Genomic DNA, 20884 nt, shown 5'->3' on the forward strand with positions numbered 1-20884 from the left:
CCCTATTTAATTATTTGTATTAAATAGGGGAACTTGTCGGCAAATAAAACGGTTTCGTAGACCCAAACAGATGTCATATGTTTTCTTAGTTTATTTGATCGAGCCTCACCCTCAAGTCTTGTGTTTGTCCCTCGGGGTAGATATAAGATTTGAGGTAGAACGCTCTTTCATTAAACTATGAAAAATATGAGGTCAGTTTGATTTCATATTTTTCTAAAATTATATACATATATATACGTAAATTAAAACGTTCTTCCGAAGCGGGCGATGTGATTTCAATTCCGGCTGCCGACAGCTTCTTACGGGCGACCCCTCAAACTTTCTTTTAACTTTCTTTTAGTGCCGACAACTACCAAGAGATCATCCATTTCCTGATTGACGCCACTAGTCAGTGGAAGGGGGAGACTGTAGTGAACTTCCCTCTCTCATACCTGAACCCCACCTTTGCCTGACGCTACTTCATTGTGACCCACCTTCTACCTACCACTAGCTTTACTGATGTCATGAATTATAGGACGGTCCTAAACTTCTGTATCCCGTCGGGAAAGTCAATAGATGTCGGCCTAGTGCTCCACAATTTCATTGCTTACATAGCTAATGGGCAGGCCATCGTAGGATTAGACCACGCGTCACTGATCACTGCCTTATGTGTGAGGGAGGGGTTTATTGGAGAAAATGAGATGTTGCTCTCGCAGAAGCTCATCACAAGGAATTTCTTTTCTTCTTTGGGCTCCGCGACAAGATCATCTCGTGAGCAAGGGGAGAGCTCCACTCGGCATCTCGAGGAATCACAACCTAACCCTTGAACATCAAGGTGATCAGGTGTTTGGTTGCGATGGAGATAAAGATTCTTGAGGTACGTCAACAGACCAAGCACTACGCAGTCCAACACCATGCATACATGCATTGGTGTGTTAAGGCGGTGCAGGGACACTCCCATCAGTGTCATTTTTGAATGCGCCATCTTTTGAGATTTTTGTCTCAGAGGAGGACAGGGTGGAGGAGATTGACACTGATTAGAGCGACTATTGCATTGTTTTCTTTGTGCCGTGTGTTAGTGTTATGCTTTAGAGTATTGATGTCCCTGTTGATGTAATTGACTAGTTTTTCTTGGGTGACTACTGCATTGTTAGCATTTGGTGGATTGTGTCAGCATCATGCTTTAGAGTGTTTTTGTTCCTGTTGAAATGTTATGGCATGTGCTTCTGTAGATTTTCTAAGTTATATATGTTCAATTTTACTTTTTGTTCTGTGCGCTTTCTCAATTCTTTTTATATGGTGAATTATTATATATTTCCTTAGCTGTGTCTGTTATACAATACCTACGTTTATTTGCGTTATCAGTACTTTCTGAACCTAAAGAGTCTCATAAAAATTATAATAAACAAGTTTGGGAGAGGGATTTGATGTTTATAATCTTGAAGTAAAGTATTTTTCATATTTTATGCTGTGGATTATAGTTATTTTTGGTAGTGCCTTATGTGAGCATCCTGAGCACTTAACTTGAATATATAAAAACAGTATTAAAACAGAAATAATCATTAAAGGGGATTGGTTTAAATTAGTAGCTAAGAATCATGTCCCATGCTTTACAATCTCTCATTGAACCTAAAGAGTCTCATAAAAATTATAAGGGTGTAATTAAAATGTGAGTAGTTAATCAAAAAATTTTTCTTTATCGCTCAGGCGTTAGCATAACCAAATTGGTTGAAACTTAACTTTTCTACTAGACAATAATATAATTGGAGGTCCGGGTAGGAAAATTCTTTGAGGCCAATTAATTAAAAGAAAATTCACTTTCAGAATTAATCAAGAAATAAGTTCCACTCGATATAGCAATTCTCAGAAAAATGGGGGAAAATATAGTAAAATAAGAGAAAAGTCTAAGGAAAAGAAAAAAATTCTCAGAATCCCAAGCTTCAGACCTGGGCTTTAGAGCCTTTTTTTTTCCTTTATGGATGGTGGTTTGTTACTTGCCTACCCCACTTTGTAGGGTAAAGGTTTGTTGTTGTTTTTGTTGTATGGTGGTTCTAATATCTTCTAGGTTAATATCTTGTTGAGTTTGTTTGGTGGAGTTGGGGTTTTGTGAAGAGATAGCTGTGTTAGAATTTTTACTATGCCGTGATACCTACATTCATTAAAACAACAAATATTGCATATCAGTTATGATTAGGACATCGAATAACAAACGTAATCTATAGGTAAATAAATATTTATTTGAAATATAAATAAATTATAGAATTTACCTGGTTTTGTTACAATCGCTCATCCACCAACATACTAAAAGTTTCAAGTTTTGGATAACCACATTATTCAAAATGTATTGTTCTACTTACAAATAAACTCGCGGTATTAATTATTTTTCAAATAGCAAAAAGCTTATAAGCTGTAATCGATTAACTTTAAATTGCAATGTAAACGAAAGAGTTATGTTTGATTCAAAATAAAAAAAAAAAAGTTATGTTTAAACAAACAATTAGAATAAAACTAAAAATAAGAGTCGAAGGAGAACACCTCAGCATGAACTCAAACTGGGTTTTGAACAAATTGGAATCAGAGTTCAAGTAAAATAATATGAAAATTGCACCTTTATATTTCTTGTTCTATAGTAATTAAATATATTAAAAACACCAGTGCTGCTTGATATTATTTGCATGACTCCAGTTAAAATTATTATATGGATTAGATTGTGTTAGGCAAAAGATCACGAAGTTGTTAATAAACCAATTCAATACGAATTGAATTTAAATTGAGCTAGCGTTGAATTGAGTTACATGGATGAAATTAAAAAATCATATATTCTTATATATTTATAAAATGAATTTTAGACATTCTCATGCAATAATAAGCTCAAGTCTTGTAGGCAAATGTGTCTTAAGTTTTGTATTTTCTGAGTATATTTGATATTGAATTATATGTATCATGCAAATTTACTAAAAGACCATTTATTTTCAACTAAATATGGTTATTTTAAGGTAATTTATTCATATGTTTAGGCTACAAGTAAAAAAAATATAAATGGATCATTAATCCTATACAAGTAGTAGTTAAATTAAATTAGTTTTTCAATAATGGCATCTAGTCATTTCGAAGTAAACCATCAAATTAGGCTTAAATTATAAATCAATATCAATCACCTTAATGTATCGTTATATTTTAGTCAAACTCAATTTGAATAAATTTTAACCGACTAAAAGCATAATCCAAATAATAATAATTCAGTCTAATTAACACAACTGCATGGTAACAACACTATTTTCTTTGTTGCATGGGCTTCACCACATTTGTATCATGCAATTACCTTGTACGAATCACAGATGACGAACAAAGAATGAACGACGATTGACCATAACTCTTGCTGTTTGGAATGCTGCAGCAAAGCGAGAAAGGAAGTGCCCTATATCTAAATTCGAATGCAAAGAGTTGTTTGAGAAACTCTTCAATCAATATGAAAGAAAAAAAGAAAGGAGAAAGAATAAGTTACCTAGCACTAGTTTCGGAGAAAATATTACGTCCCTAGTTCAGACGGTAATCTTTATCCAGAATCCAATAATGAAATGACACGTGGGTCTGAGTTGATCCGATTTGGCCATATATTGGTATTTAGAAAAAATGCGAGAAGAAATAGTTGTAGGGACAAAATAAAGATGATGAGCAGACAATGAAACAACAAAACATATTCAAAACCCTAGAATCAGAAGAAGGCAGTCATGAAGGAAAGCAGCCGAAAAGGAGAATATGCACATCAAGACCGAAAACAGGGAGCTAATGGTATTTAGAAAAAATGCGAGAAGAAATAGTTGTAGGGTCAAAATAAAGATGATGAGTAGACAATGAAACAACAAAACATATTCAAAACCCTAGAATCAGAAGAAGGCAGTCATGAAGGAAAGCAGCCGAAAAGGAGAATATGCACATCAAGACCGAAAACAGGGAGCTAAAGCCATCGTTAGGTTTTAATGAATATAACATGCTTGCACTCCATGCTTCTTCAAATTCATTCATAGTTTCAGCCATTTGCTTAACTTGAACGTAGAAAATTTCATTGATGTTTTGAAATTGTGTTCTATATATTTTATGTAGAGTCAAGTTATTTTGTGTTAAACATTTCAAGTATTGTTGATTTTTTTTCAATACAACGAGGTTGTAATAAATATTGTCAACCATTAAAATGTTATAGTATGGCTTAAATGTGACTCATATGCTTTCAGCTATGATGAACACAAACCATTATTGTGGTTTTATGTAGACTTGGAGCACTACAACCGTGTTGTACTCCTACTTTTTTTTAGTTTATTGTACATTTTTTTTCTTTCTTTCAATACTTTATAATTTATTTGTTACTAAATTCTTTTTTAGGAAGAGTTAGAATGGCGTGAAATACGAATTTACGTAGTATTTCTTCATTACAACTATGTTGTATTTCTGTTTTTTTATCATTACAACGTTTGTTTTCAATCATAGAGCTATAGGTAATTTCTTAGTTGTGAGTAAATTCATTTAATTAATAACTTTGGAAGTGTTTTAATAAGTTGTACGTAGATATTGTTGACTACCAACCTGTTGTTCTCTCGGTTTTTTTCAGTACAACAAGTGTTTTAGATCATTTAATCATTATAAATGTTTTTTTCTTAGTTAATTAAAGTGAGTAATCAAATATAAAGTTTTTTTTTTAAAATTTTAATTTGACATATCTGTCAACAACTATGTTATTCCCTCGTTTTTCTTCAGTACAAGTGTTTTCTATCACTTAATGATACAAAATGTGTTATTTGGGTCTAAATTGCGCTCAACAATAAATTTTTATGGTTTTAGTAATAATTTTACATAGAGATGTTTTACTACAAGGATGTTCTATTCCAAGCTTTTTTCAGTTTAATGATTGTTTTTTATCAATCAATACCATATAATTTGTTATTTGTGAATAGCTTTCGAAAAGGAAGTTTTAATGGTTTAGTTTAATGTACGGTTTTCTGTTGTATTTAATCACTACAAACATGCTATACTTCTATTTTTTCTTCAGTACAATATGTTTTCAATCACAAAGTGATAGCTAATTTGTTATTTGTGACTAGATACATTTAATTACTATCTTTAGAAGGGTTTCTGTAACTTGCGTGTAGACATTGTTGTATATGACCAAGTTGTTCTCTCAGTTTTTGTTTTGTACAACATTTTCTTAAATCATTTAATGATTGTAATCCTTTCGAACACTAAATCTTATCTAGCGTGCGTAACTACAATACGCATCCTATGCTTTCTTCTCAATATGAACAATGGTGCCAAAAGTTTTTGTGCAGTTGACTCTTCATTTGCATATTCTGTCACTTAACCCTGAAGAAAACTAACGGAGAACCGATAGAACAACATAAAATTAGGAGTACAAGTAGGATTATAGTAATAAAATATATAAAATATCTTTAATTACATTATTAAAATTTATTATTGATAGCAATTTAGACCCAAAAAGCATATTTTGTATCATTAAATGATGAAATACACATGTTGTCCTGAGGAAAACCGAAGTAACAACATAGTTCTAGACATCGATATTATTACTTACATTAATTTAGTCATAATAAACTAAGTAATCATGTCAGCTACCGACCAAACACAATGAATATAATGTCAAAAGATTATCTATGCGCTAAATCTGATTTTAAGAATAGACAAAAACTAAATAGAAGTATGTAGTTTCTTTTTTCAGATGGTTGTTTTGCAATGATTAGGTTTTTCATTGATTCTGATGGTAACTGAAAGATTAATAAATTTGTAGAGAATCACAATCATTCACTAGTAGAGCGGAGTGATTAACATCTCTTGTGTTTGCATTGGGTTACTAGTAAAGATAAATCAGCTGTCTTGCAGTCGATGACACAAGCAAAAATTAGAGTGATTGATGCATTCAACTCTCCTATAGAAGCAGGAGTACAATAATTGGGAATTTCAAGAAGAGATACATATAATTACATCCAAACGGAGAAAAAATCATGAATTGAGAATGGAGGCACAAATGCTCTATTGCAAATATTTAAGGAAAGGCATACTAAAGATAATTTGTTTGCTTGGGATATACAAGTCGATGAGTTAGGTGGATTGCTGAATTTTATTTTTGGAGTGATGGTATGTCAAGGATTAACTATGCTTATTTTAGAGATGTCACACTTTTTAATACAAGTTTTCGATTTAATAAGCACAACTTAATTTGTGCATCTTTTGTTGGAGTAAATCATCATTAACAAAATATTTTATTTGGGGTAGCCTTTTTATTGGAAGAGGCCATTGAGTTATTCACTTAGTTATACAAAATATTCATACTCGTAATGAATGATAAAAATTTCATAATAATATTCATTGATGAAGTTCAAGCAATGACGAAAGCTTTAGATATGACATTGCCTCATACTCAGTATCGATTATGCCAATGACATATCTCTAAATAGACCTCCTTAAAAGTGCATTAATTCAATACTAATAGGATAATACAGATATTATTTAACATGTACATGACTAAATGTGATTCATAAGATGAGTTTGAGCAAGTATGAGCCATGATAGAAAAATGCTACAACATAATGCTTGGCTAAATTATCTATATAGAATTAAAAATAAAAGATTAACAACATTCAATAAAGATATTTTCTGCATTAAAATATTATCAACACAACGCCGTGAGTCTACAAACAATATCTTTCATGGAGTCTCTAAGCCTAAAAACTCCTATTGACTGTTTCTTGGGATTGGAGATGCTCGTGAATACATGAAGACAAAGTAAACAAGATGAAGATTTTAGATGTAGCGAGTTTGTAGTTATTCCAATTGTTAGAAGCAGCCTTTTATTGAAGCATGCTGCTACATTTTACTCAAGAAAACTTTATGCTTTCTTCAAAGAACAATTTTTGCATGGATTCGATGGACCATCCACAAAAAAATGTGATAATAGCTATACAAATACATGATTAGAAATCTTTAGAATAGAGAACGTTCTAAGTTATAAATAGATCATTTTAACAAAGTAATCTTCGACATATATGTAGCTGCAAGAAATTTGCGATGATGGTGTTATTAAGTGCACACTGTATAAAGGTACTCTGTCAGGAACATATTGTATACATCCCCAAAAAATACCTTTTAATGAGTTGATCTTCTAGAGCAAAGAATAACAGATACATTGATGTCACGTATAAGGACACTAAAGAGTTACAGGTCAATAAATTCTCCATCAATCGTTATATTCCGAAACCACATGAGTCGTTATTTGTATCAAATTAGTTGTAAATCATAAGATAATAAAGATGCTGAAGAATATATGTTGAACTCTCTAAAAAAGTTTTCAGATATGTCAATCTAATTTATGGAGGTAACTTACCTCCAATCCAAAAGGCTATCAAAAGAATGAAGGTGGTGTAGAAGACAAGTATTGTAGTGGTGGTCTTAAAGACCCATTCAAAAAGAGATCTAAGGGTATATCTAATGGAAGATTGAAACGATATTGAGAGCTAAAAAGGACTGTTAAAAGTAATTTTTGTATTAGTTATTAGTACATTGTTATTTTATGGATTAATTGGCTGTTATTTTACTAAACATTCTTGTCAGAGTGAATAAGCGAAAATCTTTCATGTTGGAAGAGAGTGTAGAGCCATCTAAATTGTCCAAGCAAAAAATCTCCATAGTCAAAAAGACTGCAGAGTCAACCACAATAATAAATCAAAAAGCCTCGTTAATTGAAGAGAATGCAGAGTCATCCACAACCGTCCTTTTTGTCCTATGCTTGTTTGTTTATTCAGAGATATTTTAAAAAGTTGCTTTCATTATTTTGTATAAATTATTAATAACAATAACTACTAACTACTATTCAAATTTAACGACAATTCATCCGAAGACCCAGCATTATTCAGACAACTTTGTGTTACACCCAAATGATGATGGATACTATTGAGCGTTAAAATATCCAAAAATTTTGAGTGTTTTCTCCATTTGTTTATTTTTTTACTCATTAGTGATGTAAAATATGTCTTAAATTGATGCTGTATTGAGTTAATTCTGGAGTACAACCTTAATTTTTCAGGTTTTTTCATGTAATGAGATTAAAAGACAAGCAAAGTTCGCATGAATGCATCACTTAGAAGATTCTGATATCAAATAAAAGTTCTATGATTTGCTGGAAAACAATAATTGTGTAATATGATATTGTAATGAAGAAATTCACTGGTACAATATTGTTGTTCTGGGCATTTTACTTAGATAAATTTCATATAATTAAACCAATACTCTGAAGGAAATTGAATATTGAGGTGAAAATGAGGTCTTCTTACTCGTGTATTTAAAATGTTTTCAATGAGTGTTGTATTGAGTTAATTCTAATATCTAATTTTTCAGGTGTTTCCATGTAATGAGATCAAAATACAAGTAAAATCCCAAGGAATGCATCACTTTGGATATTCTTATCTCAAAATAAAGTTCTATGACTTGTTGGAAAATATAAATTGTGTGCATAATGATGCATTGAAAAAATTCACATGTACGTCGTTGTTGTTTTTGACATTTTACTTAGATTTCTTACGGTCAAGAAAATCAAATTGAATCTATTAAGGTGAAAAGAAGATTTTTTTTACTCATTGCTAATTTAAACTTTCTCTTAGGTAGGTGTTATACCGAGCTAATTCTCGAGTACAACCTTGATTTTTTGATTTTTTTCATGTAATATCATCAAAAGACAAGTAAAATCTGTATGAATATATCACTTAGAAGATTCTGATATCAAATGACAGTCCTATGACTCATTGGAAATAAAAATTCGTGTGCAAAATGATGTGCTGAAGAAATTCACGGGTACAATATTGTTTTTTGGGCATTTAAATTAGATAAATTTCTTATAATTAACTGGATACCCACTAGGATATTGAATAGAATATATTCAGATGGAAATAAGGTCTTCTTACTCGTCTATTTAAAATTTGTCTTAAATGGGTGTTGTACCAAGTTAATTCTTGGGCACAATCTTTATTTTTTGGATTTTTTTTCATGTAATGAGATCAAAAAACAAGTAAAATTCACATAAATGTATCAGTTAGAAGAAGATTCTGATATCAAATAAAAGTTCTATGGCTCGTTGGAAAATGAAAATCGTGTGCAAAATGATGTTATACTGAAAAAATTCATGGGTACAATGTTACGGGCATATTACTTGGATAAATTTCATATATTTAATTCAAGTGTTTCAAGGAAACCAAATAGGATCTATTGAGGTGAAAATATTGTCTTTTTACTCATTGTTGATATAAAATGTCTCGTAGGTAGGTGTTGTACCAACTTAATTCTTGGGTACAACCTTGATTTATTTAATTTATTCCATGTAATGAGATCAAAGGACAAGTAAAATTCACATGAATGCATCACCTAGAAATTTTGTATATCAAATGAAAGTCCTATGACTAATTGGAAATTAAAAATCATGTGCAAAATGATCTTGTGTAGAAGAAATTAACAGGCACGATTGTTATGGCAATTTACTTAGATAATTTCGTATAATTAGCACAATATCCTTAAGGAATTTGAATAAGATATATTTAGGTGAAAATAAGGTTTTTTTTCTTAATCTCTATTTAAAATGTCTTAAATGGGTGTTATGCAGAGTTAATTCTTCGATACAACCTTGATTTTTCGGATTTTCTATATTATAATGTCAAAAAGATAAGTAAAATTCGCAAGAATGCATCATTAAGAATATTTTGATATCAAATAAAACTTTTATGATTCATTGGAAAATAAAAATTGTGTGCAAAATATCGTTGTCTTGAATAAATTCATAAGTACAACATTGTTATTCTGGGCAGTTTACTTGATAAATTTCTCATAATTAACATAAAACTCTCAAGAAATTCAAATAACATCTATTGAGATGAAAATAAGGTCTTTTTACTCACCGTTGATTTACATTTTCTCTTAAGTAGGTGTTGTACAATGTTAATTCTCAGCTATAACACTGATTTTTAGTTTTTTTTCCTTATAATGAGATCAACGGACAAGTAAAATCCGCATGAATGCATCACGTAGAAGATTCTTATATCAAATAAAAGCTTAATGACTTGTTGGAAATCAAAATCATGTGCAATATGATACTGTACTAGAGAATTTCACGGATACAACGTTGTTGTTATGGGCGTTTTACTTAAGAAAATTTTGTTTAATTAACTGAAAACTTTAATGAAATCAACTAGGATATATTGAGATAAAAATAATGTCTTTTTTACTTGTCTATTTAAAATTTGCTTAAACGAGTGTTGTGCTGAGTTAATTCTCGGGTACAATCTCGATTTTTATGTTTTTTTTCATATAATGACATCAAAAGACAAGCAAAATCTGCATAAATGCATCACTTAGAAGATTTTGTTATCAAATAAATGTCCTATGACTCGTTGGAAAACAAAATTTGTGTGCAAAATGACGTCGCATTGAAGAAATTCACCAATACAGCGTTGTTTTTCTGTCCATTTTACTTAGATAATTTTTCTATATTTAACTCTAGACCCTCAAGGGAATCCAATAGGGGTATATTGAGGTGGAAATAAGGCATTTGTACTCATTGCCTATTTAAAATTTGTTATAAATGAATGTTGTACCGAATTAATTCTTGAGTATAACCTTGATTTTTTGGATTTTTTAATGTAATGAGATCAAAAGACAAGTAAAACCGACATGAATGCATCACTTGGAGGATCAAATACTTGTAATCCCGGAAGAACCTCCAATGAGAGATACTTGTATGAAAATGAGCAATTATTTATAAAATAAATCTATACAGAAACAACATTTAAGTGCCAACCCAAGTACGACATATAGTAAAAAAAATAAATTAATTACAGGACTCGGGCTAGCTTACTATTGGTAGTCAAACAGAATAATGCATACGTAAGCTATAAAAATAGGCATTTTAAAATCCATCCTGGTGTTCAATCCATATATTGTTGACTCCATTAGTAACTATATTTTCCAAATATTTACATAGTTCCAAACCACAATCAAAACCATACCACTTCAAATTGTCAGTCAGTAATTTTGAAATCAAATGCTTCATCAATATCTTTTTGCATAAGGTTGATCTATCATTCAATAGTTACTTAAAATCAGTGATTGGTATACATAAATCCTATCAAATTATAAGAAAAACAGACTAGCTATGTTGTGGATCACTGTTTAATGGAGGGGATTGAGCAATGAGTCATAGAAAAGCCACTAGTGTGCCTTGATGTCCTCCACCAACGAAGTCTAGTGAACATTGTTAACGACGGTGATGATATTTAGTTGAAACCTAGCTCATTATTTTTATTTATGTGACTCACATATAGTTGGCCATCCTTAATTAAATTAAAGGATGAGTAGTGCTGCAAAACAATATTAAGTTAGTATTTATACAGTTTCCACTAATAAAATTACTTCATAACACGATTATATTCGTACTTACATACTGCAAATATAAAATATAAAGAAAGGGCAAATATACCCCTAGAGGGAGTTTATTTTTCTCAGCCAACACATGGTCAAATGCATCTACATGAACACTGTTAAGTACCCGTTCAGTAGCAGATCATCAACTTGGCTCTCATTTATTAAAATATTATCATGTGTAAAAATAATGTCACTTAGGTTTTTCAAAAAAATAGCAATCAATAAAATAAACTAAAACCAAATGGTTTGATTTTAATTCGAGAAAAATTATTAACTCAAAGACGACCTAAATTCATTACTTGTCATTGTATTGAGCACGACATTCGTGTCTGAAAGCAAGCATATCCTTTGAAATTAATTCCTTAGCCAGGAATTCAATAACCAAAGAATCTAGAACATGCTGTAAAGTAACAGAATATTAACAAATTTAGCGTGATGTAGTGTACCTTGACAATCTCTGTCATAATTGATTCTTTCTTTTGCCTCATTTGCTGCTGCAGGATCCTCCATCATTTCTACCTCCTTTCCAATTTGTTATTACGAAGTCTTACTTACTACCATCACTGTATTTCTTTTTGTCAATATTTTAATTTAAAAGTGTGAGTTTAATACCTTGTGAGGTCGTCGTTGTTTTTATCAAATGAGGCATATGGGGTTTTGATCACAACCCATTTTTTTGAAGTTCTTTTCATAACATTTTGGCTATACTTTCATCCTTGCTCTTCTCCGGGGTCCTCTTGCACATTGAGTTTTCATTAAGTTATGATGTACCAAAATTTAGAGTTTTCCAAACTAACAATGCTATTGATTCGGACCACTGGAAAATTGTTTTCTCAGCGGGGGATTTATTTACTGAGTTTGATTGTTGAGAAGATGCTCTTCTAGCAAGGGGCTTTGGATAGTCATGAGACTCGGCTATAACCTCTTCATCCATTTTTTGAACATCCTCTCCCACTTGAAGTTCCCCTGCGTCAGTGGTCATGAGAGATTCATGCGGCTCAGCAAGCAAATTCTCAAGGGCTACCGGAGATGTTTAGATGGCAGTGTTGCTTTCTTTGGCCATGGTGATTCTACTGCTAAGTGATTTCTCCATCTCAGATACCTTGTCCTCAAGTGTCTTCATTAAACCATATATTTTTGTGATATTTTGGCCTCGAGTATTGACAGCTGCAACGAGTAGACTGCCCTCTACTATTGGGACATTATTTTGTGACTTTATTATATTTTCATCACCCAAACTTTCTTCCAGTAGAGGAACGCTAGCATCATGCATGTAGATTATTGGGCGGGGATGAGCCATCGAATCAGAAGACGAGTAAGATGTTATGCTTGTATCATAAGAAAAATTTTAAATTTCAGACACTAATTCTGTCTCTTTGATCTTTTTTTTTTTCCCCTAAAAGAATAAAAGACTTGAAAAAATATAGCAAGTTAATGTTGACTCCATATAGTGATGCTTCAAAATCAAAATTGAATATTATAAAAGCTTAAACTTATGATGTTGTTGCTTAGATAAAATGAAGTTGCAACTTTTCTTCTCACTTGCAATGACTTAGACCACCGCATGATACAAGGTCTCAAATACAGCATGGTGGGGTACACAACATCAGAATGCTAAAAAAATCAAATCTGTAATACCGAGAAAAAAGGATTATGGCAAATCTTACATGCTGTCAAATTTACTAATTAAAATAAATTGTTTTACCATTAGAAGAGTCACGAATCCTTTCATGTACCCAAAGGAGTTGCAGTCTTGACTTTTCATCTGCCTTGTCAAGTTGGTATATTAATAAAGTTAATATGGTAGCGGGTCAGTTATAACTAAATTCTTTTACAACGTTAGCATAAAAAGAAAAAATTCCTTAAATACTTTATAGTTACTGTATGAAAAGAAAATATTAGAAAGAAGAAATTTTATAAAGTTACTAATAAAATTAATTGAATTTTCTGTATCTCTTTTATTTTTCATATTTTTCTTATAAATTTATAGAGGTGAATGTAGAGGGTGGTTTCCTATTCCACTTGACCTCTATTCCCTTATTTGGCAAGTCAATCATAAAGGCGACTTCTACGATAAACATCTGCTCATGTCCACCTAGGCTGAAAACGTGCTTATCAACACTCCAGCGCTCAAGGAGATTGATTACAAGAGACACATCCTGTTTGAGAATAGGCATCCTTATGAATTGCTCGATGTGAAAATCCCTTGGGATTGTTGTTGCATCTTCAGTAATATGTTGTGGAAACTCATCACATAGATTGAAATGTTGATGGTCTGCAGTGAAAGTTAAGTCCCATCTTGGTCTTTTGGCCAATTTTTTTCTTGGCCATTGCTTTTCTGATGTCAGGCTTACAAGATTAAAGCACAGAGTAAGTAGTGCGATGTAACTCTAAGTAACCCATGAATTATACATCATGAAGACTAAATTGCATCTAAAGAGGATAATTGGAAGGTTGTGTTGTTGTTCCATGAGCTAAAATGTTGTTATATTGAAGGAAAATACTTGAAAGTTCGGCTGTACTTAACAAAAAAGTCAACAAAATATATAAAAATAAAGAATGCGTCTGATTATACTATTTTGGGATATATAATATCATCATGAATCAAATAATTGTGAATCCATATGCATCCCCGTGACCTGAACTCCACTACAATGTGATTGTACTGAAGAAAATTATCCCGTAAAACCATGTTGTAGTGAAGGAAACTTCTAAATAACCTGTGAATTATGCATTGTAGAGACTAAATTTCAGTGAAAGAAGTTAATTGGAAGGTTATGCAGGCATTCCATGGTCTAAAATATTGTTGTACTGAAGGAAACAATACGTGACAGTTTGGTTGTATTGAAAAAAAGAATCAATAAAATACTAGAAAAGATTTAAAGGTGTCACAGATGCCATTGTTTTGGAATATATAATATCATCATGAATCAACAAATTATGAATTTATAAGCATCCTCGCAACCTAAACTCTACCATAACGTGATTATGCTGAAGAAAATTATCAGTACAACCACATTGTATTGAACCAAATATGAAAATCATCGTTTAAAAATCTAAAATGAAGACTATAATGCCTCTAAAGAAAATAAATATAAGGTTACGAGGTGTTGCATTTCTTAAAACATTGTTGTATTGAAGGGGAAGAGGGTAAATTTCAGTTGCACTGAAAAAAAATAATCATGAAAAATAATTAAAAAAAAAACTTAAAAAGCCTTAGATTTGTGTTTTCCTGTAAATTAAAAAAATTGATTTGAAAGACATTAAATTAGGACAAAACATTTTAATCACAAAATTAAATGGAATGTCGATATATGGGCTACAGCAGGGTTGTATTACATGTAATTATGTTCACTTGTTGTATAAGATATTATAATTAATAAGTTTTATCTCAGGAAAGGAAAAACACTGAGAGACCAATCAGGTTGTATTCAATAATATCTACACTTAAGTTGTTCAAACCATTCCAAAGATAGTAATTAAATGAATCTAATCACAACTAACAATTAGCTATCGCTCTATGCTTGAAGACGTGCGTTATACTGAAGAAAAAACAAAAGTACGACAACATTGTAGTGATTTAATACAATAGAAAAACGTACTTTAAACTATTATAAATTCTCTTTGAAAGGTATTTAGTCACAAATAACAAATTATATGACATTGAATGATAAAAACACACACTAAATTGAAGAAAGCTTGGCGTTTGACATGACTGTAGTAAAATAGCTTTATATAAAATCATTACAAATATAATAAAATTTTTTGTTGAGCGCAACTTAGACCCTAATAACAAATTTAGTATCATTGAGTGATGGAAAATACATGTTGTACTGAAGAAAAATGAGAGAACAATGAAGTTGTAGACATGTATGTCTACATTAAATTTTAAAAAAATCAGAGAAACGTGGAGTGCAGACATGTTATACTCATTAAACTTATGGATGATTTCTGCTCCCTATTTTCAGTGTGCATATCTTCCATTCTCTGTGGCTCTCCTTGGCAGCTGCTTTCTTCTAAGTCTAGGGTTTCGAATACGTTTTATTAGTTTGTTGCCTGCGCATCATCTTTATTTTGTCTGTCAAAGCATTAATTCCGTGTTTTTTCTAAAACCAATTTAATGTTAAATCAGGTCGGTTTGAGCCCACGTCTCATTTTATTTTTGGGATCCAGATGTAACGTCCAGACTCTACATGCAATATTTTTTTAGCGTTGGTGATAGTTTCAAATATGAGAGGAAGTGAGCTTGGATTCTAAAACAGGAGATTTGGTGAAGAGCTGAGAAATGACAGTGATGAAAATCCCGCAAAAATGGTCGAAACCCTAAAAACGAAGGTTAAAACATGCAAAAATGCAATTGAAACACGAAACAATGTTAGTATAATATTGGGCCAGTGTCTGGTCGGGTAAAGCTTTTCCATTTATTAAATATATTAATTAAAATTTAATATATTCACGTTTCATTTTGTTATTGGAGTCCAAACATAGAATAACATCTGGACTCCACATGTAATATTTTTCCCTTGCTATGGCCTGTGAATCATGAAAAGACAAATGGTTGTTCTCGCTGCTTGGAAAGTCAAACGATTGTTCTCGCCGCTTGCAAAGACAAATGATGACTTATTAAAGCAGCTGACATGTTGTGTGGGGTTAATACATTTTAGAGGATTCAAATTCAACAGAGGATTCAAATTCAACACAGGTCAAATTTGAATGCGATAGGGCGGGCTAGGAAGCATGGATGACTGGGAGCGTGAAATAAAAAAACATAAATGAGAAAATATTTAAATTTTATATTTATATTTAAATTACTTCAATTTTTGGTTTTACTAAAGTTTTGAATTGCCAACCAATCCAATAACAAAAATCAAATATTCTGATATTTTAAGCTAATATCCAAACTAGAAATATAAAAATCAAATCAAATCATCCAAAAATATTCGTTTTGATTCGCTTTTTTATTATAACTAGATAATGCACGCCCCTAACGCCAAGTGATAATTGTTTACCTATATCATTATTAATTTTATTTTTAGAAGTCATTCCACATTTTTAAAGCGAAGCATTAAATGAATATACTACATATCTTTTGGTAACATCTAGAATACTAGATCTAAAATGATTGGATTTGAATGAGCTTGAAATAAATTTTTATTCTTGTTTAATAAGAACTGTCTTGGGTAGAGCTCAAATGGAAAAATGCATCGACTAATGAGGCTTTTACACATCAGATCCAACTTGATTGTGCTTCCTACCTCGTATCGATTGAGGTAGGACAAAATTGAATGAAAGTATACTATTGTATCCATGCATATGCAGATGCATTTTTTTGTGCTGGTATGTGTGCAGGCTTGAAACTGTGGTTATTTTTATTGTAATCTAGAGGTCTTATTTTCAGTTAGTAAAGGTTAAACTCTATATAATTGCAGGGCATGGCTGGGTTTTTTAAACGCTATATTACCAGGAGCTCCACACAATAGGTACGCCCTTATATGTATGCATATCCTTATAAATTTATTTGTGTATCTATCATTTAACTATGCATTTATTGACAAATTAATGCATGGTTAACAATGGCCTAAAGATCTAAATGTTTTTTTATGGCAATAGGAACTATCGGATGCCGCTGGCCCAACCAAATAGATTTGATCGAATGGCTTTGAGCTAATCTATAGGCTGTTATTGCAGCAAATTCTAACAAAGTCATCTTCGGTGCTACTAATTTTGAAAGGCTTACTGTCCATTTGGCACAGCGTCGAGGCAGCGGTGCGGTTCGCGAACCACATTTCTATCGTTTGTTTTACGCGTTCCTATCGTGTTCTATAGAACTTGACATATCGTTAATTTTTAAAGTGCTCTCTCGTTCTGCGTTTTGGCTTATCATTTTAAACTTTGCCCCTCTTTAGCTCTCCTCTTTCACTTCCGTCTCTAAACCTTATCTCTCAAGCTCTCCTCTGTATGCGAGTATAGTGATCCCGACCAAGGTTTTATCTTTGATCTCACCTTGGTTGGTTTCACCAAATTTTTTATTTCCTTGGGGACGATCTGTGGTTTTGCCTATATCAAGTATGTGTTGGCCCGAGCTCATGCAAGTGGGCGAAGCATTAACAGAATAATTGAATATGAGAGGAGGCGAAACATATATAACTATTTATTCCAATTGCCAAACTGTTATAAATCACTTCAAACTCAATATGAGAGTTATTCATGCACATATTTTATAATCAATTCACATCAAATTATACTGAAATGATAACTACCATATCAAGCATTTTTGCAAGCATAAAATACCAAGCATTGCTTATCTAAACTTGAATTTCTTTATAAAGAATTCAATCATAGTTTGATGGTTAGGATATTGCAACAGGAAACTGAAAATATAACATTAATAGATTTAAAAAAACACATGAAGCATTAAAAGAATTAAGATATCAAATCAAATAAAAATGTCTCACCGAAATGCCAACATAAATGCTCATTTTCCCTCATCCTCAAATCCCCACATAAAAATCACCATGGCAGTCAGTAAGCCGAAATGTCCAAATCATATGCTAAAATCATACCCAACACATGCGAAATTCTCCCCACATAAAAAAATCTTAATGCCAACCAGTAACCCTAACTTCATTATCAAAATAGAGTTTGAAAAAACCGAAATGCTAAGTTGCAGAGGACCAAAATTTCATAGAGAAAACTGACAAAAAAAAAAAAAACATAATTTTATGATTACATAATTTTATGATTGTTGTTTCAAAGAAACTGAAATGCCAAAACATGCACTAGCGTAAGCTAGGGCCGTCACATAGGTCACATAACATCCCTAAAGAAATCTAAAATTTGAAGAAATCAACCAACCAAAATCAGTGTGAGATTGATGATACCTTAGAGATCGGAGCAAACACAGCCAAATAGGGAAGACAAGAAGAAAAAAACCTTGCTTGGGTTACCTAACCTTCACAAACAGAGATGAGTTAAAGAGACATGGCTTAGAGACAGAGAGACTGCTAAAAGGGTGAAGTGAAATCAAAATGTAGAACACAGCCTTCGAGCTGCAGCGAGAGAACACATTATTTATTATTGCAGGACATGCCACATTCTATCGGATGCAATAAGAACATGTTTATCAAACAAAAAAAATATAATTCACCAACCACACCACTGTCTCATGCTGTGCCAAACAGATGGTAAGTTTCAAGTGCCCTTATGTGCTTTTTCATCTAGTTCCATTGGAATTCAATAAATTTTTTTTGTAGTACTTTTTCATTTGTGGTTGACTGTCTGAATCCGTTTGGCTGAAAAATAAAACATTAAAAAAACTTGGTTCATTTAATAAAAGTTACAAAATCGAACTACATTATTAAGTAAATATATCGCTGTAATCCTCATACTTTTTTTTTTTTTTTTCATATGTTAGTTTTTTCGAAAGCAATGCCTTTTTTTAAAAATAATTTTTTAAATTGTGGTTTCAACTATCAATGATATTTTGAACTGTTTGATTTTGGTGGGAAGTTGCTTTCAGAGTAATTTGACTTAGTTGTGCCTTCAAAACGACATTGAGCTTATTGTTATGATCTAGAGGTTTGAAAGCAAACTTGCAATGATGCATTTATTGTATTCAAGCATTCTGTATCGAGTCTAGTCTTATTTCTTATGTATTGTATGTGCATCATGATGCCTCCGTTGCTCCTACTTTGTAAACCAATTAACTGATTGTGTTGATAAATCAGTGTACCCCACTTTTTTTTTTTTATTTGTTTATAAAATTGAGCTGGCTAGATACTATGTGCAATTAAATCAAACTATGTAAACGATATAATTGTATTTATTTGATTCAATTTTGATTTAACTGTAAATTGAAATCCAAGTCTCTAGGGTTTGTTTGGCTATAAGTTATATGATATACAAATAATTTTCATTCTGCATTCCATTTTCTTTTGCTTAGTTTAAATTTAATTAAAAGATAATTAAAATTTCGTAGAAAATATGAACAAACTATCATTAGTAATTTCATATCCAAATCAAGTGAAAAATAAGAAAAAAATATATGAAAAATATTTGTGAAGCAAATAGATTGCAGGCGAGCATATAGTTTTCAGCTTTTAATTACCTATCCTTACTGTATTTACCTATTCTACAATATTCTACAACTATAAAACTTGATAACTCAGATTGCCAATCTATGGTAGATTTTCTTGGGATATTGTCCTATTTCATGAATATTATTCAACTGCATATATTTTGAAAATAAATTATAAAAATTTTAACTGGCATCATTGAATAAAGGAGCATGGTTATGATCATTGACACGTGGAATTGTAGAAATCTACAAAGGTAGCCTCACGTGCGACTGAACTTAGCTTTTGAATCTCTTTCCTTTGATAATAAAAGATGAGTTCTATTACCCAAAAAATAAGGCATTTGGCAAAATGTCAATGATATAGCCACGCATTAGGTTTGACTATCAGGAATTAACTACCAGTTTTCTTCTTTATGCGCTACGTCATATGGATTCTTTATTTCTTCATTTTCTTTAGAAATAAGCATATGGGATTTGAAAACCCGTGTAATGTGAGAAATTATTATATGCAAAGTCCGCACGTATGAACAACCAATTAAGAGGATCAATTCACAAACATGATGACGTGCTCCGCATCTAATAATTTTTCATGTGCATCTGTAATTTATACTTCTTTGTAGTTGAGCTTTAAATAATTATTTATACTCCATGTCATAGAATTCTGAGCTCCATGAAATACTAGCTATTAGAATCTATTAATTAATCCTTAAAACTTAACTCATTTGGTTGAGGTCACTTTCAGCAAAATTTTAACTTAATCAAAGCTAATTTCATCATTGGTTATAGACTTTCAATATTTTTTATCATGCTTTTAATAATTGGTTTGGTGTGAGAATGAAATGGTTGACATTTTGGCTGGGAGTTGTTGGAGAAAGAAACAAACATATGCGACCAAATGACAGATTTTGGAGAACTTCACAAAATTCTAAAGTTTTCTTTTGTTAAATCATTTCTGAATCCGGTTTTTTATGCAGTGCCTGAAAAAACTTTGTTTTCTTTTTTTTTTTTTTTTTTTTTTTTTGGAGGAAAAAGAAATCTGTAGAACATAGTCCTCTTTCAATGATGCTGTTGAACGAGTTTAAAATATTGTCTTTACACAGTGTGAAATTCAACACTTTCTGGTTTTTTAGAATTCTTTAGATTTGTTATTCTTTGATGAAAACCTTACGGAATAGCCATATTGTAACTGCTTGTATTTGGTTAAAAAGAAGTTATTAGTTATTCGAGAAATATGTGATAAACTTTTAATTAATCTGATTCGTCCACATTCATTTTATCAGCAATACGTCCACTATCAACAAATCCACTTAGATTAGGTCCTAAAGTTCTCAAATTATATCAGTGCTATGGTTTAAGTTT

The 20884-nt window shown here is 31.5% G+C and overlaps 1 long non-coding RNA gene across 1 annotated transcript in view; it reads left to right on the top strand.

Annotated features, from left to right (window-relative positions):
• Positions 1–18170, top strand: part of LOC110037468 — a 44002-nt gene extending 25832 nt beyond the window's left edge. The window contains exons 2-3 of the long non-coding RNA XR_002295340.1: positions 16878–16928; positions 17059–18170. This is a non-coding gene — a long non-coding RNA (uncharacterized LOC110037468). The remainder of the gene's footprint in view (positions 1–16877; positions 16929–17058) is intronic.
• The last annotated feature ends 2714 nt before the right edge of the window (positions 18171–20884 follow it).

This window comes from Phalaenopsis equestris, unplaced genomic scaffold (genome assembly GCF_001263595.1).
Source record: "Phalaenopsis equestris unplaced genomic scaffold, ASM126359v1 Scaffold219868, whole genome shotgun sequence".
NCBI lineage: Eukaryota > Viridiplantae > Streptophyta > Magnoliopsida > Asparagales > Orchidaceae > Phalaenopsis > Phalaenopsis equestris.